Source organism: Callithrix jacchus, chromosome 4 (genome assembly GCF_049354715.1).
Source record: "Callithrix jacchus isolate 240 chromosome 4, calJac240_pri, whole genome shotgun sequence".
In the NCBI taxonomy this organism is placed as follows: Eukaryota; Metazoa; Chordata; class Mammalia; order Primates; family Cebidae; genus Callithrix; species Callithrix jacchus.
The window spans coordinates 4114834-4139247 of record NC_133505.1 but is presented as its reverse complement, the minus strand read 5'-3'; the positions used below and the strand labels follow the sequence as shown (position 1 = coordinate 4139247).

The 24414-nt window shown below is 44.3% G+C and overlaps 1 long non-coding RNA gene and 1 other non-coding gene across 2 annotated transcripts; both read right to left on the bottom strand.

The window, feature by feature from the left end:
- Positions 1 to 12772: 12772 nt before the first annotated feature.
- LOC144581997 (uncharacterized) lies at positions 12773 to 23155 on the bottom strand. The gene is made up of 3 exons (XR_013533600.1): positions 22971 to 23155; positions 22753 to 22840; positions 12773 to 16697 (listed from the first exon to the last, which is right to left on the bottom strand). It is a non-coding gene; the product is annotated as an uncharacterized LOC144581997 (long non-coding RNA).
- LOC118153211 (U4 spliceosomal RNA) lies at positions 13204 to 13351 on the bottom strand. Its single transcript, XR_004742473.2, has one exon. It is a non-coding gene; the product is annotated as a U4 spliceosomal RNA (small nuclear RNA).
- Positions 23156 to 24414: the final 1259 nt, after the last annotated feature.

Here is a 24414-nt window from a genome sequence, read left to right as displayed (position 1 = left end):
TCGGGCACCGGCGATGGATTTGGGGCCGGGTACCTGATATCCTCAGGGTCAAGTGCATCAGCTGCCCATCTGAGGATCTGCTCTGCCTTGGCCTCCTCCAAGAGTGTAGGGGCCACCAGGTGGCAATTTAGGAATGCATAAATTGAAGGAAATATTATTTCTCTGTCTTTTAGAAATAAGTGGTGATTTTGTTTTGTTTTGTTTTTGATACTCAGCTACAGCACAAAACAAAGGTGATGCAGAGGTGAAGGCCCACAGCCAGTTCCTCTGTTGATTCCCTCCAGACACAAACGTTCAACATAACTGCTTTGTCACTTTCACCTCAACACTTACATGTGCCGACAGATCTGTTCAGTCACAACTGTTGGATTTAGAATTATTTAATACACAATTATTTCATAATAATTTAATACCCAAACTATTTTTAATAGTTTGCCATCTCTGCAATCATGAATTATTCACTTTTTTTGTTTATAAGATGATTGTTATAGTAAAATCAAAATTACAAAACTCACATCTCATTGGGGTAGAAAGTCCAAAACAAAATTCCCTGCACAGGACTATTGGGCTGTTTTCCTGCACGATCAGCCTGCTCCTCCTTTGGGGCCTACCTATTTGTTCTACAATCAGCTCTTTACACTGTATATATTTTCTTTTTTTAAATTGCATTTTAGGTTTTGGGGGACATGTGAAGAACATGCAAGCATAGGTACACACATGGCAGTGTGATCTGCTGCCTCCCTCCCCATCACCTATATCTGGCATTTTCCCCCATGCTATCTGTCCCCAACTCCCCACTCCCCCGCTGCCCCTCCCCTATTTCCTCCCAACAGACCCCAGTGTGTGATGCTCCCTCCTTGTGTCCATGTGTTCTCATTGTTCAACACCCACCTATGAGTGAGAACATGCAGTGTTTGATTTTCTGTTCTTGTGTCAGTTGCTGAGAATGATTGTTTCCAGGTTCATCCATGTCCCTACAAAGGACATGAACTCATCGTTTTTTATGGCTGCATAGTATTCCATGATGCATATGTGCCACATTTTCCCTGTCCAGTCTATCATCGATGGGCATTTGGGTTGGTTCCAGGTCTTTGCTATTGTAAACAGTGCTGCAATGAACATTCGTGTGCATGTGTCCTTATAGTAGAAAGATTTATAGTCCTTTGGATATATACCCAGTAATGGGATTGCTGGGTCAAATGGAATTTCTATTTCTAGGTCCTTGAGGAATCACCAGTCTTCCACAATGGTTGAACTAATTAACAATGAAGTTATCTGCCATCTTTGTACTGCCTCTTGAAAATCTTTCTTCCAACTTAGACAAAAACTGTGACATCAGCTCTTTCCAGTAATAGCTCCATTTCAGTTCGAATTTCTAGACGGTGGGTGCCTAATAACTGGCGCTCTGACTTCAAGTGGTGCAGAAGGTGGCCAGTAGGGGGCGCCAGCCATTGTGCTGGGAGCAAGACGGCCCTACGGTGTCCCAGCTGCCAGAAGGGAGTGTCCTGCCACAACACTGAGCAAGAGGGTTCTGCAGTGTCCCCAGCTGCCAGCAGGGGGCGTGCTGCCGATACACCGTCAGCAACAGGACCCTACAGTGCCCCCAGCAGCCAGCAGGGGCACACAGGCACCACGCCATGAGCAAGAGGGCCCTGCAGTGCTCTGGTTGCCAGCACGTGGGTGCTGCCACAACAGTATGAGCAAGAGGGTCTTGAAGTGCCCCAGCGGGCAGCGGGGGAGGGGGTGTGCCACCACTACACGGTAACAGGACCCTACAATGCCCCCAGCAGCCAGCAGGGGACATGCCACCACAACACTAGAGCAAGAGGGTCTTGAAGTGCCCCAGCGGGCAGCGGGGGAGGGGGGGTGCCGCCACTACACGGTAACAGGACCCTACAGTGCCCCCAGCAGCCAGCAGGGGACATGCCACCACAACACTAGAGCAAGAGGGTCTTGAAGTGCCCCAGCGGGCAGCGGTGGGGTTGTGCCACCACTACACGGTAACAGGGCCCAGCAGCACAGGCACCACACTGTGAGCAAGAGGACGCTGCATTGCCCTGGTGGCCAGCAGGGGGCGTGTTGCCACTAACTGTGAGCAAGAGGGCCCTGCAGTGCCCTGGCTGCCACCAGGTGATGCTGGTCACCGCACTGTAGGAGGGCCCTGAAATGGCCCTCGCCGCCAGAAGGGGGCGCGGTCACAGCACCGTGAGCAAGTAACACAGTTTAGATAAAACATAATTAAATAAGATCAATTTAATATTTTTGCTGTAATAAAGCAACCGTGTCTTCAGAGATATCACTACTGAATGTAAAACAGACATGAATTTCTATTCTGCTTGAGTTCTAGTCAAATAAGTTAATATTATACTTACTACTTACAATCTTAAAGCTTATAGATTTGATTCTAATTATTTTTATAAAAAACATTATTTAAATAATAATTTTTTATAGTACATCTGCCTAATAACTGTTTCCAAAATAATTTTGGTAATTTTCAACCTTAGAGTTAAGCTAACTAAAAGATTTGCATTACATATCCAGATCATTTATAAATAAGATACAGTACTACGACATTTCTTACTGAACATAACTAACCCAACTGTGTATACTTTTGGCCCCTGTTTTTACGGAGAGACTACAGATGTTTTGGCCTATTAATAAACAACCACGCTGAGAAATTGTACTGTGTGGGAACATCCCTCTAGATGTTGGGACATCATATACGCATACGTTTTCTCATCCATTAGAGAACGTCAATATATGACAATTTAAAATTGTCTGCTTCCTAGTTTACTCTGGAAAATAGAGATTACTAAGTATTAAAAATAGAATCAATATATGTAAATAAAATCACTAGAAACAATAGAATAACTAGAAACAACTCTGCAAAGTATGCAAGAAAACTAGGGCAAGTTTTGCAAATAAAGTAGGTTGTATTTTTTATAAGAAAAAACTATATAAAATATACAAATAAAAAGAGATGCCTAACCTTCCCTGGGTTATATTTATATGGGTAAAATGTTATGTTTTCCGAAATCATATAAATTTCCTGGATATTTGTCCATGTCCTCCTTATCCGTGTTATGTGCCGACATAGTGTTATGAGTCATATTTTCAGTGATTATTTTAAATGCTGTGTGCCACAGACAAAGTGGAACATCCTTGTCAGCTGTGGTAGAATGAACTCTCATCAGATCTTTCCTCACAGCCATTTCAGGCTCTTCGCCATTTAGATATTATTTAGCCCTGATGCTTTCCTGAACGCTCCTGCAATCAGCTACAGGTCACAAAGTTTGTCTCCAACCCAGGACCCCCCCTGAGACTCACAGAAAACTCTATGACAGGTACTCTGCTTATAGGCTTCTGATGAGATTGCTTAAATAACTTTAAGGCCATACACTTGACTCAGTGAAGCTGTCCAGAAGTCTCGTTGAGAAACTGACGGGTTCATACACTGCTAACCCAAGACCCAGCAGGACAGGAATGGATGACATGGCACTGGATGAACTGATGAAAACTGATTGTAATTTTATAGCTTTTTTTGAGCATTGCTGATTCTTTAATGTTATAGCTTCTGGATTTCAGAAGTCTCTTTCTCTTAAGCTAACTAGAACTCACAACAATTTAGTAGATCACACTTTCGTAAGTAGAAATGAAGGATTTATCTTTCTTATTTTCACAATAGAGTTGTTAGCAGAAGTCCGAGAGTCTGTTCACCTTAGAACAGGTCATAGTTGGAAACAGCTTATATTATGAAGGGTTTTACCGGAATATCGTCTTTAGGAAGAGTGCACCTATGGTCAGTCTGACCAGCAATGTTAAGGAACTGAGGCTGACTTTTATGGAGCCCAGCCTTAAAAGCACTCTGAGAAAAGCCAGCCTGATGCCCAGATTGCAGGGTTCACAGCCTTACAGGTTAGTAAGGAAGGTCATTTTCTTGTAGACCCAGGTTTTGGGGATAGTTTGGGGGCCTCAAAAAGAGAGGAATTCACCCAAAGCAACTGAAAGGTGATAGTATGTTCTGGGCTTTGCTTTTAGCCTCAATAAGGACTTGAAAAGTCCAATCTGAGATTCTGTATGAAAACTTCCAGCAAAGAAGCTTGAAAGCACCTATGTGGTCAGCCTCTTGTTCCTGCTGCACTTATATAGGCAAAATCTAGGAAAACAAGACTTATTTTTAAAAGAAGAATAATCTGACTTTGATTATCTATGATCAAAAATGATGGTTACTATGGAGAGAAATTTTATGTTTCAATGAAAAACTATAACCCAGGAGTTCAAGACCAGCCTGAGAAACATGGAGAAACCCCATCTCTACTAAAATTACAAAAATTAGCTGGGCATGATGGTATGTGTCTGTAGTCCCAACTAATCAGGAGGCTGAGGAGGCAGGCTTGATTTTACGCAGGAGATAGAGGGTGAAGTGAGCTGAGATCGCACCATTTCACTCCAGCCTCGGTGACAGAGCCAGATGCTGTCTCAAAATAAATTTTTTTAATAAGAAAACTATAGCCCTTGAGGGTTATCAGATTCTAGTCGTGTTTCTTGTCTTTGGGCTATTTTTACTCCTTTGTAAACTGGATCCTCTAATCTGATGAATTTTGTCCCAGGATGATACTTGTGAAACAAGAAGCCAAGTGTTTTCTCCTCTATTAATGTATCTATTGTCACTTAATTTGAAGGCCTCCAACCCTGGAACGATGTTAGAAGAGGAAGGTTTTCTCCCCAGAATGCATAACCCAGTCGTGATACATTCAGGCAATGGATACTATTTAGCCATGGAACAGGCTATCAACTCACACGAAGACATGAGTGAATCTTTCATGCACATTGCTAAGTGGAAGAAGACACCGCAGGAGAATCCACACAGTGTGACCTCATTTAATGGGATTCTGGAGAAGGGAAACTACGCAGATGGGAAGCCTTTGGCTGCATGGGGTTTGAAGCATTTCATATGATAATTTAATAGTAGATACCTGCCATTATGCATTTGTCAAAACATGCAGAATTTTACAGCTAAATGGGTAAAGCAAACTCTATTCTAATTAAATAATATTATTCAGAATGTGGAGTATCCCAGCACAGAATACCTAGTGTTAAAAATAATTTAACTATGCTACAAATTACTACGGTTTGGATATGGTTTGTCCCTGCAAAAACTCATGTTGAAATTTGACCCCCAATGTGGCAGGGTGGGGAGGTGGGGCCTAGTGGAAGGTGTTTGGATTACAAAGATCAATCCCTCGTGAATAGATTAATGCCCTCCCATGGGGGTGAGTTCTGTCTGCTCTCAAAGGAATGGATTGATTCATGCAAGAGTAGATAGACAAAAAGAGTCTGGCTTCCCCCTTGTTGTGATCTCTGGTGCACCCCTTGCTCCCCTTTTACTTTCCACCATGAGGGGAAAAAGACTGAGGCCCCACCAGATGCAACTGCCCAGTCTCAGACATTCCAGCCACCAGTATTGAGCCAAATGAATCTTTTTTGCTTACAAATCACCCTCCCTCAGGTATTCTGTTACGGAAGCACAAAGTGGACTAAGACACAACTGTGGGAAAGAACTCACTGAGGCTGTAGGGAAAATGGTGCTGACACAAGTTCCTTTGAAAATGAATAGAATCTGTAGGCTGAAGGCAAATGAACTATACTTCATAATCAGATTCCATTTTATAAAGTTCTTTCCAACAGGGGTGATTGTGAACCACAATGCAGGTAAACCACAGTACCTGCATCTGGAATCAAACAATGAGTTACATAAGTGGTAGATGGTAGGAACGAGGTCTCTCACTGTTGAACTGGGAGGTTCCAAATTAGCAAGGGGCAAAGGGTAGAAAGATTCATGTGATAGTGAATCAGAGGTGGAGCCATCAACATAACCTTAGGTTTAGTTTAATGCAGATACCTACAGTTCCACATCGAAACCTTTGCAATTGGGTGTGTAGAGGTAGGTGACATACACACAGATACTTCCTAGCATTGCTAATGAGGGACAAGACACGACGTGCTCATTCGGCAGCCAGACATGTTTTCCTGCCATTCTCAAAGGAATCAGGCCCTTTGAAGAAATGTCTGATACTAGAACTGGGGCAGTAAATAGATGAGCCAGGATAATCTCAAAGTATCCGAAAGTCAGTAAGTACTAAAAAAAAACCTGAAATATGTCAAAGAAAAATTGGAGCCAATAAGAAGAGCTGCCACTGGCCAACACAAGAATGAACTGTGCAACATAATGCCGTCGTGTTTCATACTAACCAAAGCTTCAGGTCATTACCTACGTGTCTGTATTTGTACATGCAGGTGAGTAACACATGGGGTTGAATAGAAATCTCCTTTGGAATTCCAAACAATTGATGCAGACCCTCAGCCATCAAGAAGGTGGAGCTCACCCCTCACTCCATGAGTACGGGTTTTACATATGTGCAAACTTATGGATCATGTTTTTTTCTTGTGCTGTGGTTGTGTCCTGGGTTCCTCCTCTAAAATGCCTTAGACCAGGACAAGAAAAGTAAAGTTACAGACTGTTTCAATTCATGGCTAAATGTTTTTATAAGAGCGACATTGTAAAAATATGTTCCAATGGCAAATTGATTCATTGTGACTGGATCACTTATTCCAAATCCTTCCTGTCTTCATTTTGTTCCAGTGCCTACTTTTTAGCCATTATACACCAGAATCAAGTATTGGCCACTGGGGAAAAATATTCAAAGAAAGAAAGAACGTGAACCAAACTTGTGACGTTCAAAATTAAATGTTTCATCACAATACTTTCTAAAACAGAAGAGTTTAAAAGCATATTCAAAGTCTATCTCCTCAATGAAACTTTGCAGAAAATATAGAAACTAGAAAACAAAAATGGCAGGACATTCTATGGGTGATTTTAGATGTTTCTATGTTTTATGGGAAAAAATCACTTTACCTTTTGAAGAATCACAAAGAATTATTGGAAACCCAAACTCTGGAATGTTTCCAAATTTATTTGAACTTCTATGTGTTTATGTCTGTATAGCTAGTCATAAAGGTGATGATTTTTTAAAAAATCTGCACCTATTTGTGTAATAAAATACACAATGTGTAATGAACACTCATAGGAAAACATGTCATACCTTGTGAAAGGAAAATAAATCTTGGGGACCCAAAATCACTAAGCTATAGGGAAAAGTCAAGCTGGGAACTGCTCAGGGCAAAACTGCCTCCCACTTTATCCAAAGTCACCCTCTGCTCACTGAGTAAATTCTCGTCTGATCACCTCATCTGGAAAGAATAATCGGCAAGTCACAAGAATGAAGCCATTGTCTGTATCTGTCTGTGATCTGGAGCCCCCTGTCAGGCCTTCAAGTTGTCTCACCTTTCAGGACTGACCGAATTTACATCTTATACATAATGATTGATGTCTCATGTCTCCCTGAAATGTATAAAACCAAGCTGTGTCCCTACCACCTTGGATACATGTTGTCAGGACCTCATGAGGATGCATCACGGGTGTGGGGATCCTCAAACTTGACAAAATAAACTCCCTAAAACATCTGAGACCTGTCTCAGATTATCGGGGTTCATACAGGTAATGTAGGATATTAATGTTTGTAAAAGAGACACTATTCTATCTACTATTACAACGCTACTGCCAATTAACCTTAGACTTTCTCCATAAAATAAAAAATGTTAATGAGGTACAAATAATATATTTAAACTTAAATAATGTTGCAAGTTGTAACATGCCTGCTTTCCATTTTTAATACTGTTTTGACTAGTTTAACGCTGTAAGAAAAATGAGTAATTAAAACATGAATAGAAGTGTTTCCTCCAGCCTCGGGCTTGGGGTGACTTGAAAGACACCTGCCCATCCCCACTTTCATCCCAGCTGTCCTGGTGGTGGCTGTAAGCATTTCTCCTTTCTGTATATGAAGATCAAACTCCAAAAAGAAACCCAAATCGTACAATATGTTATAACATGTTATGGGGAGGAGCAGCCAAAGACTCAAGTGAGGGCTGCTTCTGAAAACAAGACTTGTAGGACATAACGTGTGGAAGTAAAGCCAGGGTCAGAGTTCCTTCCTCTGCACATGGGGAGCGGACAGGAAGCTTCTGCCTCACCTTTCTCACACGGCCTGCAGCCAGGTCCCCCCAGCTCAGACTTGAGGAGAACGAAACTTTGGTCTTCACTGTGGACACACTACCAGGTGCTCCAAAACCATGGCCTCTCCCTGGGTGGGTCCTGAGGAGAACAAAGCTCTGCTTCTAACCCTAACCCCGTGCCTGGATTTAACTCTGACCCTAACCCTAAACCTAACCCTAACCCTAACCGAGTCCCTGGACTTTGACTCTGACCCTAAACCCTGATCCATACCCTGGTCCCTAATTTTGACCCTTTGACCCTGACTTTTATCTTGAGCCTGACCATGACCCTACCTCTAATCATCCTTCCAGCCCTGACCCTGACCCAGACCCTAATTCTAATCATAATGCTATTATTACCTTTACAATCGATCTCTAATCTTACCCTTTCATGCTAAACAGCTGTACCCAAAAGCACTTCTGGATTATTTAACTTCTTTTCCTTGAATTCTCTGAGGACATCCTAAAGGACATGTCATTATGTATTCTGCAGTCCCTCTGAGTGGTGTGGCTTCAGATAAGAAGTTCTAACACTTGTAAGACAGAAGAAGTGTGAAGGGCAGCAGCACTGGGTGGTCAGGATGCATGCTGGCATTCACGATAGACATTGGCGAGCCCTCCACATATTTTCAGTTCATTTTTTATGAACGCATTCTGACTGTTCCATCCCACCCACTTACATTTTTGCACGGCCACATGACCTCTCTCTCTCTCTCTCTCTCTCTCTCTCTCTTTTAATGACATTGGAGGTGAGAAGAAGTAACGTGACATTTTCAGGAGAACTCTCCAAGAAACAGAGTTCTATCCAGCATGCTTTTTGTCTTTTCTCTAGCAATGGGGATCTTACTGATGGTACCTCCTTCAGCTCGATTCCTGTGTTAGGACGACACAGCACAGAGCGAACTCTCGCCTGACCCATCATGAGATGCAAATAAATGAGGAAGAAGATTTCTGAGCCACTGAAATGTACAGGTTGTTCGTCACCGTGGTTTAACCCTCTGACTGATGCGGGGCTGAAGAAGGAGCCGGAACTGGGTCTGGACATGCGAAGTGCACTCCTCCGGGCTGAGTAAAATTCAAGTCTTGTTGCAAAGGTAACAGTGAGCACGACGTTATTAGGGTGAGTGTGGGATACATAAGGTATGTCAGGTGAGAACAATGAGAAACTCAACTTTAAAAGACAGTGCTGATTTGGACTGTGGAGAGATTCCAATGTCCTACTTAGCACTTGAGATTGTGATGGCTGAACAAACTCATTAAGAACCCTAAATGAAGGCTTGGGATAAATATCCGAGGGTGTCTAATATCCCAATTTTTCATCCTAGAATGGCCAGAGTCCTTCACCCCATTCTAGGGAGACTTCCAAAGGTAAAAAGACCTGCATTTCTCCAATAGCCCACACTGAGAGACTCTCCTGCACTTCTGACCTGTGGCTAACACTCCTCACCTTTCATTCTGTCCTCAGTGTTTTGGGGAAACACCTTTAACTCTGTATGATTTACAGGTTATTAAGTGGCCCTTATAATTCCTTCCAGAGATAGAAAAGACTAATGATGAGGGAGTCTGAGCTCACAGCAGCAAGCAGGCATGTGTGCTCAGCAGCCACGTGGCTCATCTGCTAAGAGATCACTACATACGAAGTTCGGCAACATTGCTTTACACAAGGGGACACTCTCCTGACTCACAGGTTTAATTGCTCATCTACTTCCTTTTCTGCCCTCTTGGGCTTCTAAAATGAAAAGAACCCTGGGATGATAAAGTGAGCCAAAGAGGTGCCAACCGTGTCACAGCAAAATAAAGATCCCGAGAACGTCCCTGGCCTGAGATGACAGCCTCGGCTGGGTGAGTCTGAATGTGCTCACGGTGGACATGGGAGTGTGCGGGTGGTCAAAATGTTCACATTAGAGAACTTCCACACAGATTGCAAGAAAAGAGGGAGGAATGGAGGTGGCAGCACGAGTCCCTACAGTGAAAGCAGATGTTTTGAGATCAGTTATGTTTATTCTGGCAAAAATTAGAGACAGAAACCAAAGTTGAGCCTGAGGCTACAATTAAGTGGGCAAAAAGCCAGAGGCGCATGTGGCGTAGATAGATTGAAACATTCTCCCTTATATTAATACACATACGAAAATAATCTAAATATTAACACTTGGGTCTACAGTGTATGTCAAGGAGATCTCACAAACAGGTTAGAACTGATGGTCTAGATGATTCATTCTGTTTCAGAGAGAGAAAGAGAGGAATTTCTCGGGTCCCTTCAGGAATCCGTCTGGCTTTGCCTCATCCTGTATGTTTGAACTATGCATATGGCAGAAGAAAACACGAGGATTTCACAGATTTAAGGTGTGAAAAGCCACTGGGTGCTTTAAGAAGCCTGGGATTCTTCTGCTGGAAAAATAAGTTTGTTGAGACAAAATGAGTTGGAGAAGGTTGTTATTGAAGGGAAGCAGAATTGTCTTTACCTCACTCCTACCCCTAACCTAACCCTAACCCTAACCTTAACCTTAACCCAACTTTAACCTCTAATCCTAAACCCTAATCCCCTGACCCTAACCCTAACCCTTAACCCTAACCCACTCTCAGCCCCTACCCCTACCCCTACCCCAATCCCTAATCCTAACCTCTAGCCCTCACCCTTGACCTCAACCCCCAAACCTCGACACCAACCCTAACCTTAACGCCTAACCCTACCCCCACCCCTACCCCTAATCTCAACTGTTTACCTCCAGCAGAAGCAGGGACCCGTGGCTCCCAGCTGTGCACAGGACTCCGTAGCAGTACCCAAATAGGCCCCTGAATGCCCACGGTGCCAGCCATGCTGTGAAGGCCCGGGGTGTATTCTCACCTCCAGATCCAGGGCCCAGCGCCTGCATCAGGCTGCTCAGGGCTGAAGTGAGGTGGGTCACCCAAGGTCTTCCTACAACCAAGGCTATCTCGTGCCTCCTGTTAGATAGCGAGACGTGAGCCCAGTAGCACCACACTCCCCCTCCTTCCCACGGCAACCTTCCAAGTAAGGGGCCTTCCCCTGACGACACTCCAAGCACAAAGCACTGGACTTTCACGCACTGAGGCTGCATATATTATTCTGTGTAGATGCCCACCTAGGCCACTGGGAAAAAGGGTGGCAGAGGGACCCCCATGTTGCCCTGTGGTATACATGTTCTGCTTTATACAACTAAAGCCATTTATGAGACACTCAAGCTGAAACACTACGGTTTTCAACTTTTTGTCGGCCGAGGATTTACAATGTACACTCCCACACAAGCTAGCCACAGAGCACACTGACTGCTTTCCCTCTTAGGTCGCTCAGGGCCTCTGCATCAGTGCTAGAATTGGAAGATTGGTGAAGAACAACTGGGATGTTGAGGGGGTACTGGATAGTTGCTGGACACCAGCCTCCCCTTACCTAAGCTTACAGACAGCCCAGATCCCAGCTGACCAAATCAGACATTTCAACACACACAGCTCTCAATAGCAGGACTTACAGATGCAAAACTCTAAGGCAAAGAATTGTCTCAACTCCTCGGTGTCTCAAGGAACTAAAACACTGCCCAGCACAGGCGCACCATCAACCCTATCACTGAATAAGCCTCTATATTTTATTCATCTTTGATTGTGGAAGTGATGTGGTAAACACTTTGGACTAAAGGCCTTCAAGATCTCTTCACGGGATCCTATCTGGTGGACCCCCAGATCTGCCAAAACAGAGAAGGCATCTGTAAACACGTGCAGGACGGAGCCCAGACAAAACCGTCTCTCAGCCTGAAAGGGGCCTGGCAGTCACAGGAACAGCCACGTGGGGTCTGGTCTGTATGAGGAGTCAAGTTTTCAGCTTGAGGCACCCACTGCACCCACAAAACCAAGTTCTGCCTAACAGAATAAGCCAGCCTACTCTCCCTCATGAAAGATTCTTCCTGGGGCCTGCAAACTTGGGGGGATAACTCCTCCCTCCTCAGACCCAGTCCCAAGATACAAGACCACTTGTACCACAGTGTGGGTCAGCAAGAGAGCAGAAGCCAGAAGAGGGCAGCCCAGAAGACAAGGACCCCCTGAAGATCAAAACAGAGGCCGTCTAGGTACCACGTAGCAGTATGTCACACTGGAACACTTCCCATTTACAGGAATCTAGAAAACCCTGCCTCGCCCTCACTTGGGGCTGACGCCATTTTAGGCCTCAGCCCACCTGCACCCAGGTGCTCATTAAAACGGCCTGTTGCTCCACACCACCTCGAGGTATTTGTTGGTGCTCTCAGGGTTTGAACGAATAATAGAGCCTTGCACCTAATATCCCAGTGGTAATCCAAGAGCGGTATCTGTGTGACACCCCTCCTCCTCCAGCCTCCATATCCAAGCGATCACCAAGGATACAAGCCGGCCAGGCAAGGTGGCTCACGCCTGTAAGCCAAATATATTAGGAGGTGGAGGCGTGTGGATCACCTGAGGTCAGGAGTTCAAGACTGGTCTGACCAACATTGGAAAACACTGTGTCTAGTAGAAATCCAAAAATTAGCCAGGCATGGTGGCAGGTACCTGTAATCCCAGCTACTCAGGAGGTTGATGCAGAAGAATCACTTAATCCTGGGAGGCATAGGAAGTAGTGAGCCGCGATCACTCCATTTCACTCCAGCCTGGGTGACAGAGCAAGACTCGGTCTCAAAGAAAAGAAAATAAAAAAGAAGAATTAGTATAGTTTTGTCGCCAGAAAAGGGGTCTTGTCTCAGACTCCAACAACGGTTTTTGGATGTCACGCGAAATGGAATTTATGGCAAGTCGCAGAGTCTAGTGACATGAAGAGAGTTTATTAGCCCCTGCTCAGTTACAGAGCAGGGAGTCCTCAGAAAGCCAGAGGAGGAACGCACCTGTTTTAAACGAAATAACGATTTTTGAGACAGAGTTTTATTCTTGTCGCAATGACATGATCTTGACTCACTACAACCTCTGCTTCCTGGGTTTAAGGGTTCTCCTGCCTCAACCTCGCAAGTAGCTGGGATTACATGTGTGCGCCACCATGCCTGGCTAATTTTTTTGTATTTCTTTTCCATTTTAATTTACTTTATTTAAAACTTTATTTAATCGTTTTGTTTTATTCAGTCCCCGTAGAGACTGAGAAAACTTGCCAGTGCCAACTATATTTCCAATCGTCATGGCGGGGTATTGGGAAAAGTTTTCAATTAGCAACAACTGCGCCTCAGATAAACCTACGCCTCAGATGACAACAATACTGCCACTGTGTAAAGCTTTTTTCCTTTTTGTATTTTTAGTAGAGACTGGGTTTCACCATGTTGGCCATGTTCGTCTCCAACTCCTGGTCTCAAGTGATCCGCCCTCCTCGGCCTCCCAAAGTGCTGGTATGACACGAGTGAGCCACTGCGCCTGGCCTTAATGTTTGCTTATATAGGTTCTTAACAATAGTGTTGTCTCTTACAAAGCCCTGTGATCAGTTTGTGTCAGGCTATTAGTATCGTTATTTTTCTATGTTACTATTGATTTTAACAATAACTTATGAGTGTTTAAAACTTATTTTTAAATTAAGAATGCTTTTTGCTTAAAGTACTGGTATATTTTTTATAAGTTTTGGGTCTTTAGTTATTAACTTGTTCCTGTAACCAAGAATATTTTATAATCAAAGTTGCTCAACCCCTAAATATTTAATCCAACAAATTTAATATGTGTGTGTGTGTGTGTGTGTGTTGGGGGGGTGGGTGTGTGACAGGGTCTCAGTCTGTCTCCCAGGCTTGAGTGCAGTGGTGTGATCATGGCTGGCTCATTGCAGCCTCGAACTCGTGGGCTCAAGCGATCCTCCTGCCTCAGCCTCCTGGGTAGCTGGGACCACAGGCACACGCCACCACACCAGCTAATTTTTATATGTTTTGTACATATGGGGGGTCTCACTATTTTCCCAGGCTGGTCTTGAACTCTTGATCTCAAGTGATCCTCCCGCCTTGGCCTTCCAGAGTGCTGGGATTACACTCGTGAGCCCTGTACCCTGTCCAGATTTAACTTTTTCTAAAGCTTTGATTCAAATTAAAGTCACTGTGGTTAAGATGCCTCTAACGGTTTTCCATTTCAAGTGTGAAGACTATTTTGAGTGAATTTTTCCGTTAAGTTGAAAAATGTGCATCCATGTTTATTTCATGCCTATGGTTTCCAATCAATTGCCCCTTCTTCCTTTTTAGAAAAACCTGGGCTAGTGGGCTCCGTGTCAGTTTGCATTTCCAGAACGATGATGCTGAACACTGCGCTCTGACTTTAAGCGTTTCAGCGTAATGGCCACCAGAGGGCGCGCGTCCTCCACCATTGCTGTGAGCGCGAGGGCCCTGCAGTGCCCCCGGCCACCAGCAGAGGGCGCGCTGGAGCAAGGCGGCGTAACTGCCTAACAGCCTAGCTCCTCTAATAAACAGAAGCCCCGCCTGTATATGGGCTTAGAACTGCAGATATTACACGTGAAAGGGTCTCGGTCCATGGAGTAGGCGTGGGGTGGGGGTTTGAAGTTGTTTAAATTAGAACAATGACTTCCGGAAAGATTCCCCCACACCACGCCTGCCATCTATAGGAGGGCGATTAAGGCAGCGCCCGGTCGGCCAGCCTTTACTTCTAGGGAAATGCAGTGTGGAAGTCAAGGGGGAGGTGATCTCAGATGCTTGGGTCTCCTTCCTCACCAGGTCCCCTCCTCCCTGCACACGGCCACCCTCCCACGTGGGCAACTTTCCAGTCTCACAGTCGCTCTGAGCAACTGTGGAAAGAGGACAGCTTTGGAGCCTCTCCCTTGTCCAAGTCGCTCTGCTGATAGATAGACCTGCATAACTCATCTCACTGAACCCCGGACAGCCGTGGGAAGAACACCTCTGCCTCTGTATTTCAGACAGAGACTATAAGGCGGTCGGCACGTTGGCTCTTACCTATAATCTCAGCACTCTGGGAGACTGAGGCAGGTGGATCATGAGGTCAGGAGTTCAAGACCAGCCTGGCCAAGATGGTGAAACCCCGTTTCTACTAAAAATACAAAAATTAGCTGGGCGTGGTGGCGGGCACCTATAATCCCAGCTATTTGAAAGGCTGAGTCAGGGAACTGTTTGAACCTGGTGTCAGGCCTCCACATGCAAGCCTTGAGCCTGAAAGTCTAAAGTCCTGCTTGCCTTCTGATGGTCTCCCAGCCCCCGCCTGCATTCACCATTGTCCCTGATCGCCCAGCAGAGCTTCCCTGGTCAAGCCTCTCACCCAACCCTGCCATCTTAACTGTTCTCATGATAATGTGAACACCTCACCCATCCTGTCATCTTAACTGCTCTCCTGCCTCACCTGCAGCCACCATTGTAACTGAGCTTATGGTAATGTATACTCCTTGCCTCTACCCCCACCACTGGAACTGATCTTACTCTCTGTAACTTTCCACTGCCCACCTCAAACCTATAAAACCAACTCCTATCCCACTGCCCTTTGCTAACGCCCTTTTCAGCCTTAGCTGACCTGCACCTAGGTGAATAAACAGCCCTGTTGCTCACACAAAGCCTTTCTGGGGGGATCTCTTCATTCAAAGCAAGCGTTTTCAACACCAGGGAGGTGGAAGTTGCTGTCATCCGAGATCGAGGTCGAGCCACAGCACTCCAGCCTGGGCAACAGAGCGAGATTCTGTCTCAAAAATAAAAATAAAAAACAAAGACTATGAGGCTAGGAGAGGCTGTGACCAAGCACATGACCCTAGCCCTGTTGGCAGTAGCTGAGCTGGAACTGAGTTCTCACGCTCACACGGTGTGCTGTGGGCCTCCTGATGACCAGATCCAACGTGTGACTGGCACTTCCATTAACATGTACCATGGGTGTATACCCAAAGGACTAAAAATCATCCTACTATAAGGACACATGCACACGAATGTTTATTGCAGCACTGTTTACAATAGCAAAGACCTGGAATCAACCCAAATGCCCATTGATGATAGACTGGATTGAAAAAATTTGGCACATATACACCATGGAATATTATGCAGCAATCAGAAATGATGAGTTTGTGTCGTTTGTAGGAACATGGATGAATCTGGAGAACATCATTCTCAGCAAACTGACACAAGAACAGAAAATGAAACACCGCATATTCTCACTCATAGGCGGGTGATGAAAAATGAGAACACATGGACACAGAGAGGGGAGTACTACACACTGGGGTCTATTGGGGGGGAAAAGCGGAGGGCAAGTGGGAGGGGAAGGTGGGGTGGGATGGCCTGGGGAGAAACGCCAAATGTGGTTGAAGGGGTGAAAGCAAGCAGAACACACTGCCATGTGTGTACCTATACAACTGTATTGCATGCTCTGCACATGTACCCCAAAACCTAAAATGCAATAAGAAAAAAAAAAAAAAACCATGTACCTCTATTTGACTGCAATCTATGAATGAGCACTTTCATGCATCACATTTTGCCAGGAGTCTCACATATTATCTTTGATCATAGTCACAAAATTCGGTGTTGTTCAGTATAAATACTTGTCCTTTCATAGTTGAAAGCTGGGGATGCAAGTGATTTTCCACACAGCCAGCAGCTGAAATATTCCAAATGTGGTTTTCACCATGTGCTGGGATTTACTCGGGGCAGCTGGCAAAATATGAGGGGAATATTAGGGAAAGCTAGAAGATTATATAGTTTCTAACTCAGAAATATATAAAATTAGCTATATAAATTTGTAAAAGTCCAGTTTCTTTGTGAGCTAACAGTATAAGACATATTATTTTTCATCAAAACTTGAAATAAGGTGGGAACCTCTGCGGCTCCGCCACTGGCTGGTGCACTGTGGCAAAGCTGCCCTCCAACCTTCTCACTTCTGCATCCTACTTTCTTCCCACGTACTCCTGCTGAGTTTCTGAGTTTGAGCCTCAACAAGGAACTCAAGGAAGTGACAATTAAAACACTGAAGTACCTTTGCCTGCCTGGTTTGAGAGATTCAAAGGACTGATCAAGTTTACCGTTGGTGAAAGCTACAGGCACTCTCTTGCTAACCCTAAACGCTGACTGACCCTGACGTCATGCCACTCCTCCTCACAGTCCCTCAGGTATGTCCCGTTTCTGCTAAATTTTTTCCTCCCAACTTCTAACCCTTAATACTCTAAATGTAAAACCAACCTATAGGCAATGCCATCCCCATTTTAATGCTAAATTACACTAGGCAATGAAATCACAAGAAGATAAAGGCAAAAATGAATGTCCAGCATAATTATATGATTAATAATGCTCAACAAAATCATCACAATTTGAGACTAAGCCATATGTGAAGGATTGCAGACCATGATCACTACACCCTTTTCTCGGAAAATCAAGCTGGTTTTGCGTACTAAAGCCATCCCTGCCAATAAACATCAACGAAGCAGGACGAAGAACCCAGGTGCTCATCTCCACAGACGCACAAAGCCAACACCATTCCATCATATAAACAACCGACAAACTAGGGAGAGGGATTTTGTTAACACAGCAATCAGCCTCTATGCCAAACCCATAACTAGAGTCATCTCCATTGTTAGGGCCATATATGACAAAAACACTGCTAACATCACAAACAATCGGGAAAAGTTAAAAAGCTCTTCCTCTAAAATCTGGAACAAGTGTGGCTACTTCTACCACGTCTATTCATCATAGTATTGGAAGAGCAATTAGACAGGAGAATGCAATAAAAGGCACCCACATTGGAAGAAAAGGAAGTCAAATTGTCTCTGTTTGCAGGTGAAATGGTCGCATACATATAAAAACACTAAACATTCTACAAAAAAAACCCTACTGGAAACAATACATTTACTAAAGTTGAAAGATACAATATTAATATACAAAAATGAGTAGCACACTTATGTGCCAACAGTGAAACACCTAAGAAAGAAATCAAGAAAACTGCTTCATTACAGTAGCTACTACGTCCACCGAAAATGATTCCTAGAGATGAACTTAGCCAAAAGGTGCAGGATCCCACAATGAAAACCATGAAACAGATGAAACCTATTAAAGCAGACACATGTAAAGGGAAAGATATCCCATGTCTAAGCACTAGAAGGATATGTATATATTCTAGAAGAATATATATATATATATATATATATATATATATTCTTTTATATATATATATAAAGACAGGGTTTCACCATGTTGGTCGGACTGGTCTTGAACTCACAACCTCAGGTGATCTGCCTGCCTTGGTCTCCAAAGTGCTTGGATTATAGGCGTGAGCCACCACGCCTGGCCAGCACTAGAAGAATATTGTTAAAATATCTATATCAGCCAGTGGGATCTACAGAATGAGCACAATCCCCTTAAATTACAAAAGACATTCTTCATAGAAATAGAAAAAAAAAGAAGCCTAAAATTTACGTAGATATGCAGAATACCTCAGACAAAAGAATCTTGCATAAAAAGAAAAAAGCTGGAAGCACCACACTACCTAATTTCAAAATATACTACAAACCTATAGTAACCAAAACAGCATGGAACTGGCACAAAAAAAGGGCAAGGGAAAGACGGAGATAGATAGAGATAGAAGAATGACAGACAGATGTAGACAAATGAAACAGAATAAAGAACTCAGAAATAAATTCACGCATTTACTGCCAACTCATTTTTAACAAAGGTACCAAGAAGACACCTTTGGGAAGTACAGTCTCTTCAATAAACTGTGCTAGGAAAACACAACACCCACATATACAGGAAAAAATCTAGACCGTTATTTTACCATGTACAAAAATCCACTCAAAATAAACATTTAAATGTAGGACCTGAAACTATGAATCTACCAGAGAAGGAAAAAATACGATAAATGCTTCATGAAATTGGTTAGGAGAAGAAATTTTCAAATAGACATCAAAAGCTCAAGCAGCAAAAGCAAAAATAGACAAACGCAATCACATTAAATGTAAAAGCTTCTGCAAAGCAGAGGAAGCAATCAGCAGCATAAAGAAACCATCCAGAAAATGGAAGAAAGTGTTTGCAAACTATGCATGAGGGGAGGAGTTAATACACAGAACATGTAACTAACTCAAACTACTCAAAAGCAAAAATACAAATAACCTGATTTAAAAAGCAGAAAAAGATTTACCCAAAACCTTTGTTCCCTGCCATTATTTCCCCATCTTCTTTTCCTGACTGCCTTTGGCCTGCTACCGCTCACCATCCTTTCTCTTCCTCCATCTGCCCCACAACGTTTTCACCACTTTCCCCACTGTCATTTTGAAAAGCCTTCTCTGTTCTCCCACTCACTACTGTTTTTGCCATTCATCTATCCATAACTTTTCTTCACTGTTTTTCCCACCACCTTTTCTCGCTTTCCCTGGCCACCTTCTTTTCCCTGTCCTGCTCTCATCACACATTTTTGCTCCTCCATCTACCCAAGAACATCTCCCCCATCTTTTCTCAAAGCCTTCTCCCCACTCCTGCTGCTCACTACCTCTTTTCCCCCTTCATATACCCAAAACTTTTTTCCCCATTGTCTTTCCCCCTCCCTCCTTGCCATCCTTTTTCCCTTCTCCATCTACCCAAAAACATCTCCCCACCCTCTTTTCACAAACCCTTCTCCTTACTCCTGCTCACCACCCTCTTCCCCATGTACCTCCCCAATTTTTGCCCACTGTCTCTTCACAAACCTTCCCCACTCCTCGCTCACCCTCTTATTTCCCCATCCTGCCTGCCACCCTTTTGGTCCTCGAGATACCCCAAACTATTTTCCCCATCGTCTTTTTCCCCACCATCCTTCCCCACTCCTTTATCCTTCTCCCGCTTGCCACCCTCTTTCCTTCTCCATCTACTTAAAAACTTTCTCCTCATCTTTTCACAAAACCTTCTCTCCCTCCTGCTCACCACTCTCTTCCGCCTCCCTCTCTGCACCCCTTTTCTCCTCCCAATTGCCACCTTCTTCCCCCCTCCATCTACCCAAAATTATTTTACCCACTGTCTTCTTTCCCTGCCTTTCTTTTCTTCCAATGGTGTTTTTGCAAATCTTCTCTCCCTCCTGCTCACCCTCATTCCCCCCTCACCACCCTCTCTTTCCTCCTCCTACCTGCCAGAGTGAGACCATTTCAAAAAAGGAAAAGAAAAAGGAGAGACTGTTAAACGGGCCCAGATATCTTATTAAGTCATCTGTTTTCTGTTTTCTACATGTCTTGAAAAGCAGTCCCGAATGGTGAGTAACTATCTAGGTTGTAAAAATAAAACATACTCTCTCTTCCCTTGAATATGAAATAACATTGCGGGATTAGTGCGTTTTTCTTGGATCACTGTTCAGAAGGAGGATCAGCCCCCAGACCACCGCATTTTTACTGCCATGAATGGCAAGAGAAAATGTACAGTTCAATTTATTCAATGGACAAAAAGGCTCAAATAATGGCACAACTTAGCAGCCAAATTCCTATCAAGTTCAGACTTTGGACATACTGAGCCCTCTCCACCTGCAACCGGGAGCATGCACTTTGATGATGTCATTTGAAATTACACTTCCCGGACACACGCTTCACTGATTCTCCACAGGGCGGTTCCAGCAGACTCTCTAAGTCTTTCTCTGCATCGTGAGGCAGTGCAGCTCTGCCCTGCACCTCCCTGCAGTTTGTCGCCTCTTCCCTATGATTTCAGAGGAACTTCGTCTCAGGCGAAGTTTGTTCCTTGGGCTCTTTCATCTCCCCTAAAACATCACTGACGCCACCTTTAAGTTGCCTCCATCTCCATCTATCTCCCTCTGTCCTGAAAAGAGAGTGCCCTAGTTCATTTCTGCAAGAACCTTTAGAGAGGAAAGTGAAAGCTTTCCTTCCAGCCATACAACAGAATTATAAAGCAGAAAAGTTTAGGCAGAATTTCCTGTTTAAGTGCCAAAACTTCACACTCCATTTTTGATAAAGAGCACAAAGGTGAAAAAAACCTCTTTTTTGACCCAAAGCTCTGTTGACATTCTATTATACACCAACCTATTTAATTTTCAAAATGCAAATGGCAGATATTTTCATAATTCTTATGCTAATAAATAATTTCCCTGATGTTTTTGGTAAAACCCAATATTCATAATAAAGTACAGAACCATGAACTGTTTTAAATAATTTCTTCTTATGTGTGATGACAGGTGTACCTCTACCGGAAGTTAGTATACTCTCACACAAGCTAATTTTTCAGAGGAAAAGGCCAACTGTAGAAACTCCCAGAAACACAATAGTGATAAGCATCCATAGAACACCAAGAAAGTCATGCCCAGGATACAAATAATCAGATGGAAAGCTCATCACCCGGAATAATAATTCTTGAAATAATGAAACGGTCAGTGACATTTGCAATATTTCAGTAAAAAATAATAATCTCTAGAAACCATCACCTCTTCCAAGAGGTAACCACACCCCTCAGATACCACCAGGGGATTCTACTGCTTCAAAAAAGATTGGAAGTCACCAGTCTCATGTTTTTTGCATGGCTGGTAGTGTTTTTAGGCATTTCAAATGTAGAGTGTCTTTTTTTTTTTTTTTTTTTTTTGATGTAAAGCAGGGATATCCAATTTGTTGGCTTCCCTGGGCAATGTTAAAAGGAAACTTGTCTTAGGCCACACATAAAATACATTAACACTAACAATAGCTCATGATCTAAAAACATCACAAAAAGTCCAGGCGAGGTGGCTCATGCCTGTAATCCCAGCACTTTGGAAGGCTGAGGCTAGCGGAACACCTGAGGTCAGGAGTTCCAGACCAGCCTGGCCACTATGGTGAAACCTCATCTCTACCAAAAATACAAAAATTAGTCAGGTGTGGTGGCAAGAGGCAAACTTTGTCTCAAAAGAAATTTTTTTTCACAAAAAAATCTTTTTTTTTCTTTTGAGACAATGTCTTGCTCAGTCACACAGGCTGGAGTGCAGTGGTGCAATCTCGGCTCACTGCAACCTCTGCCATTTGGCTTCAAGCCATTCTCCTGCCTCAGCCTCCAAAGAAGCTGATATTACAGACACCTGCCACCATGCCTGCCTATTTTGTATATTTTTAGTAGAGACAGTGTTTCACCATGCTGGTCAGGCTTGTCTGGAAGTCCTGACCTCAAGTGATCCACCGGCCTCAGCGTCCCAATTACAGGTGTGAGCCACCACACCTGGCCTGTCATTTCTTTATATTTGGATAACATAAGGACTTTAAGATCCTTTCTCCTTTGGGTAATCAATGATCTGCACCATACACATTTTACAGAACAAAGGAAAATACAGTCCTCACTCACATCCTGGTCATGTCACTCCCACACTGCAAACCTCCCAGCAGGTGCAGCCCCTTCCTCTCCTTCTGATGGGCTTCTCAGCTCCCATCACACTGACTGGACACAGATTCACAAGAGGCATCCCCCAGAGAAGACGACACGGATGACTCAGAAGTTTCTAAAAAGTCATCAAACCAAATGACACAGAACTCAAACGACATTTCACTTTGTTTTGGTTTATTCTGTTTGAGACGCGAGTGCAGTGGGCATCCGACTAATCTTTTTTGGAATCTTTCGTAGAGATGGGGTTTGGCTCTGATGTCCAGGCTAGTCTTAAACTCCTGGAATCAGGTGATCTGCCCATCTTAACTCCCCAAAGTGCTGAAATTACAGGTCTGCACTGTGTAATGTGCTGCATGACACAGCCCAATAACAAGGAAGAAACCCCACAGGTCCAGCGTCTACTCACGTGCGTGGATTGATGGCTGGGAAACCCCAGCAGGAGGAGCCAAAAGAGCAGCCACCAAACTTGTATGTCCTGGTCCTGTCAGGGAGCCCTGAGGTGGCCAGGACAGAGGTGTGAGTGGGTTAGGGCTGGGGGAGGGAGGGATGGGGAAGGCATGGGATCTGTCCTGGAGAGGGGGATGAAAGGGAGGGGCACAAGAGGGAAGGGGGGATGTTGGGCACCTGGAAGAGGGGTTCTGGGAAAGGATCCGGTTCAAACTAAGTCTTCAAGGGCGAGTGGGAAGTTCAGCTACAAGTAGGGAGAAAGTATCAGGGAAGCCACAGGACATGTGGGCAAGAAAGCAGGAGGCTCAGGAGCAATTAGGCAAAGACCAGGGCTCTGGTTCCCACCACACCTTCTCCTGTCTGGGCGCTGCCTAAGCAACCCTGGGGCTTTATACTCCCCCTCCACCAATCCCCAGCCCCAAAACGTGGTACCTCACAGTGGACAATCCATGGAACACCCTCGTCTTCCAATGCCCCTCCCCCATCTCAGTTCCCAAGCACCTCCCAAGGCTCTCTGGAACCTTCACAGAACTGACTTCTGGCCTTCCCCACCAGCTCCCTGTCCCTGCTTCTGGGCGGCTCCTTCCTTCCTGAACTCCCAGGGTTTCTCATGGTCAGTCCTGGCTGCAAAGTATAAGAAACAAATGATGGCAGGAAGAACCTCACACACCAGCAGAGTGGAGCTCCACAGCCTGCTCTCCGCCATTCATATTCTAAGCAACAAAACATCAGAAAGATGCGGAACATCCCAAGAGTAAACCATCTCCACCACATCCATGGGGCCATCGTCCATCATCCTGTATCTCAGGAACGAATGTTGGAGCTGCCCCAGTTTTAAGCATGTAAGGCACATTGACAAAAATTAACCCGACTTACTGCGTTCATCAAGCACATCAATATACTTCAGACAAATCCAGTCACACAGCAGTTTTCTGATCACAGAATTGTGCTCGAAGTCAATGATCAAAAGCAAACCAAAAACTATATATGCTTGGAAATTCAAAGTGCCCTTATATCAACAGAAGAAAGAATCCAAAATGGAACAAGACTGTCTTTACACTCAGTGAGAAGATCATAACATGGCAATCAAATGTCTCCCTCTGGCCCGGGAATTCCACTGTGTGGGACAAGGTTGTGTGGTCTCAAATCACCCCTTACACACCTAGACCTGTTACCATCTGAAACGGGGTGATGGTGTCACTTATCTATATTATCTTACTGCCTGTGAAGGTGGACTTTTAATTCTGAACCCTAATGAGGGGGAGAAAACCAAGTTGACTCTCATGGTTGAACTCCCAGGGACGTCCAATGACTCTGTGCATTTCAAGGGATAAAGTTCATCAGCCTCTCTCCTGGGAGATTTGGCCAAAATACCCAGAGGCTTTGGCAGATCAGGAGTGATGGGTGGGGAGTGCCAAGCTGGTGGGCAGGACCCAGGGGTCTGGTGACCAGGTCAGACCTCCACTTTCCATTATCTTTCCTGGACCCATCCTCAGCTAAACTTCGCAAAGGCCTGCTTCTGCCTGATCACACAGAGTGCTCGAACATACTCAGGCCTCTCACAGCTGAAAAACACTGCTTTAAATCTCCTTACAATTTACTATGCCGTAAAGTTATTGTA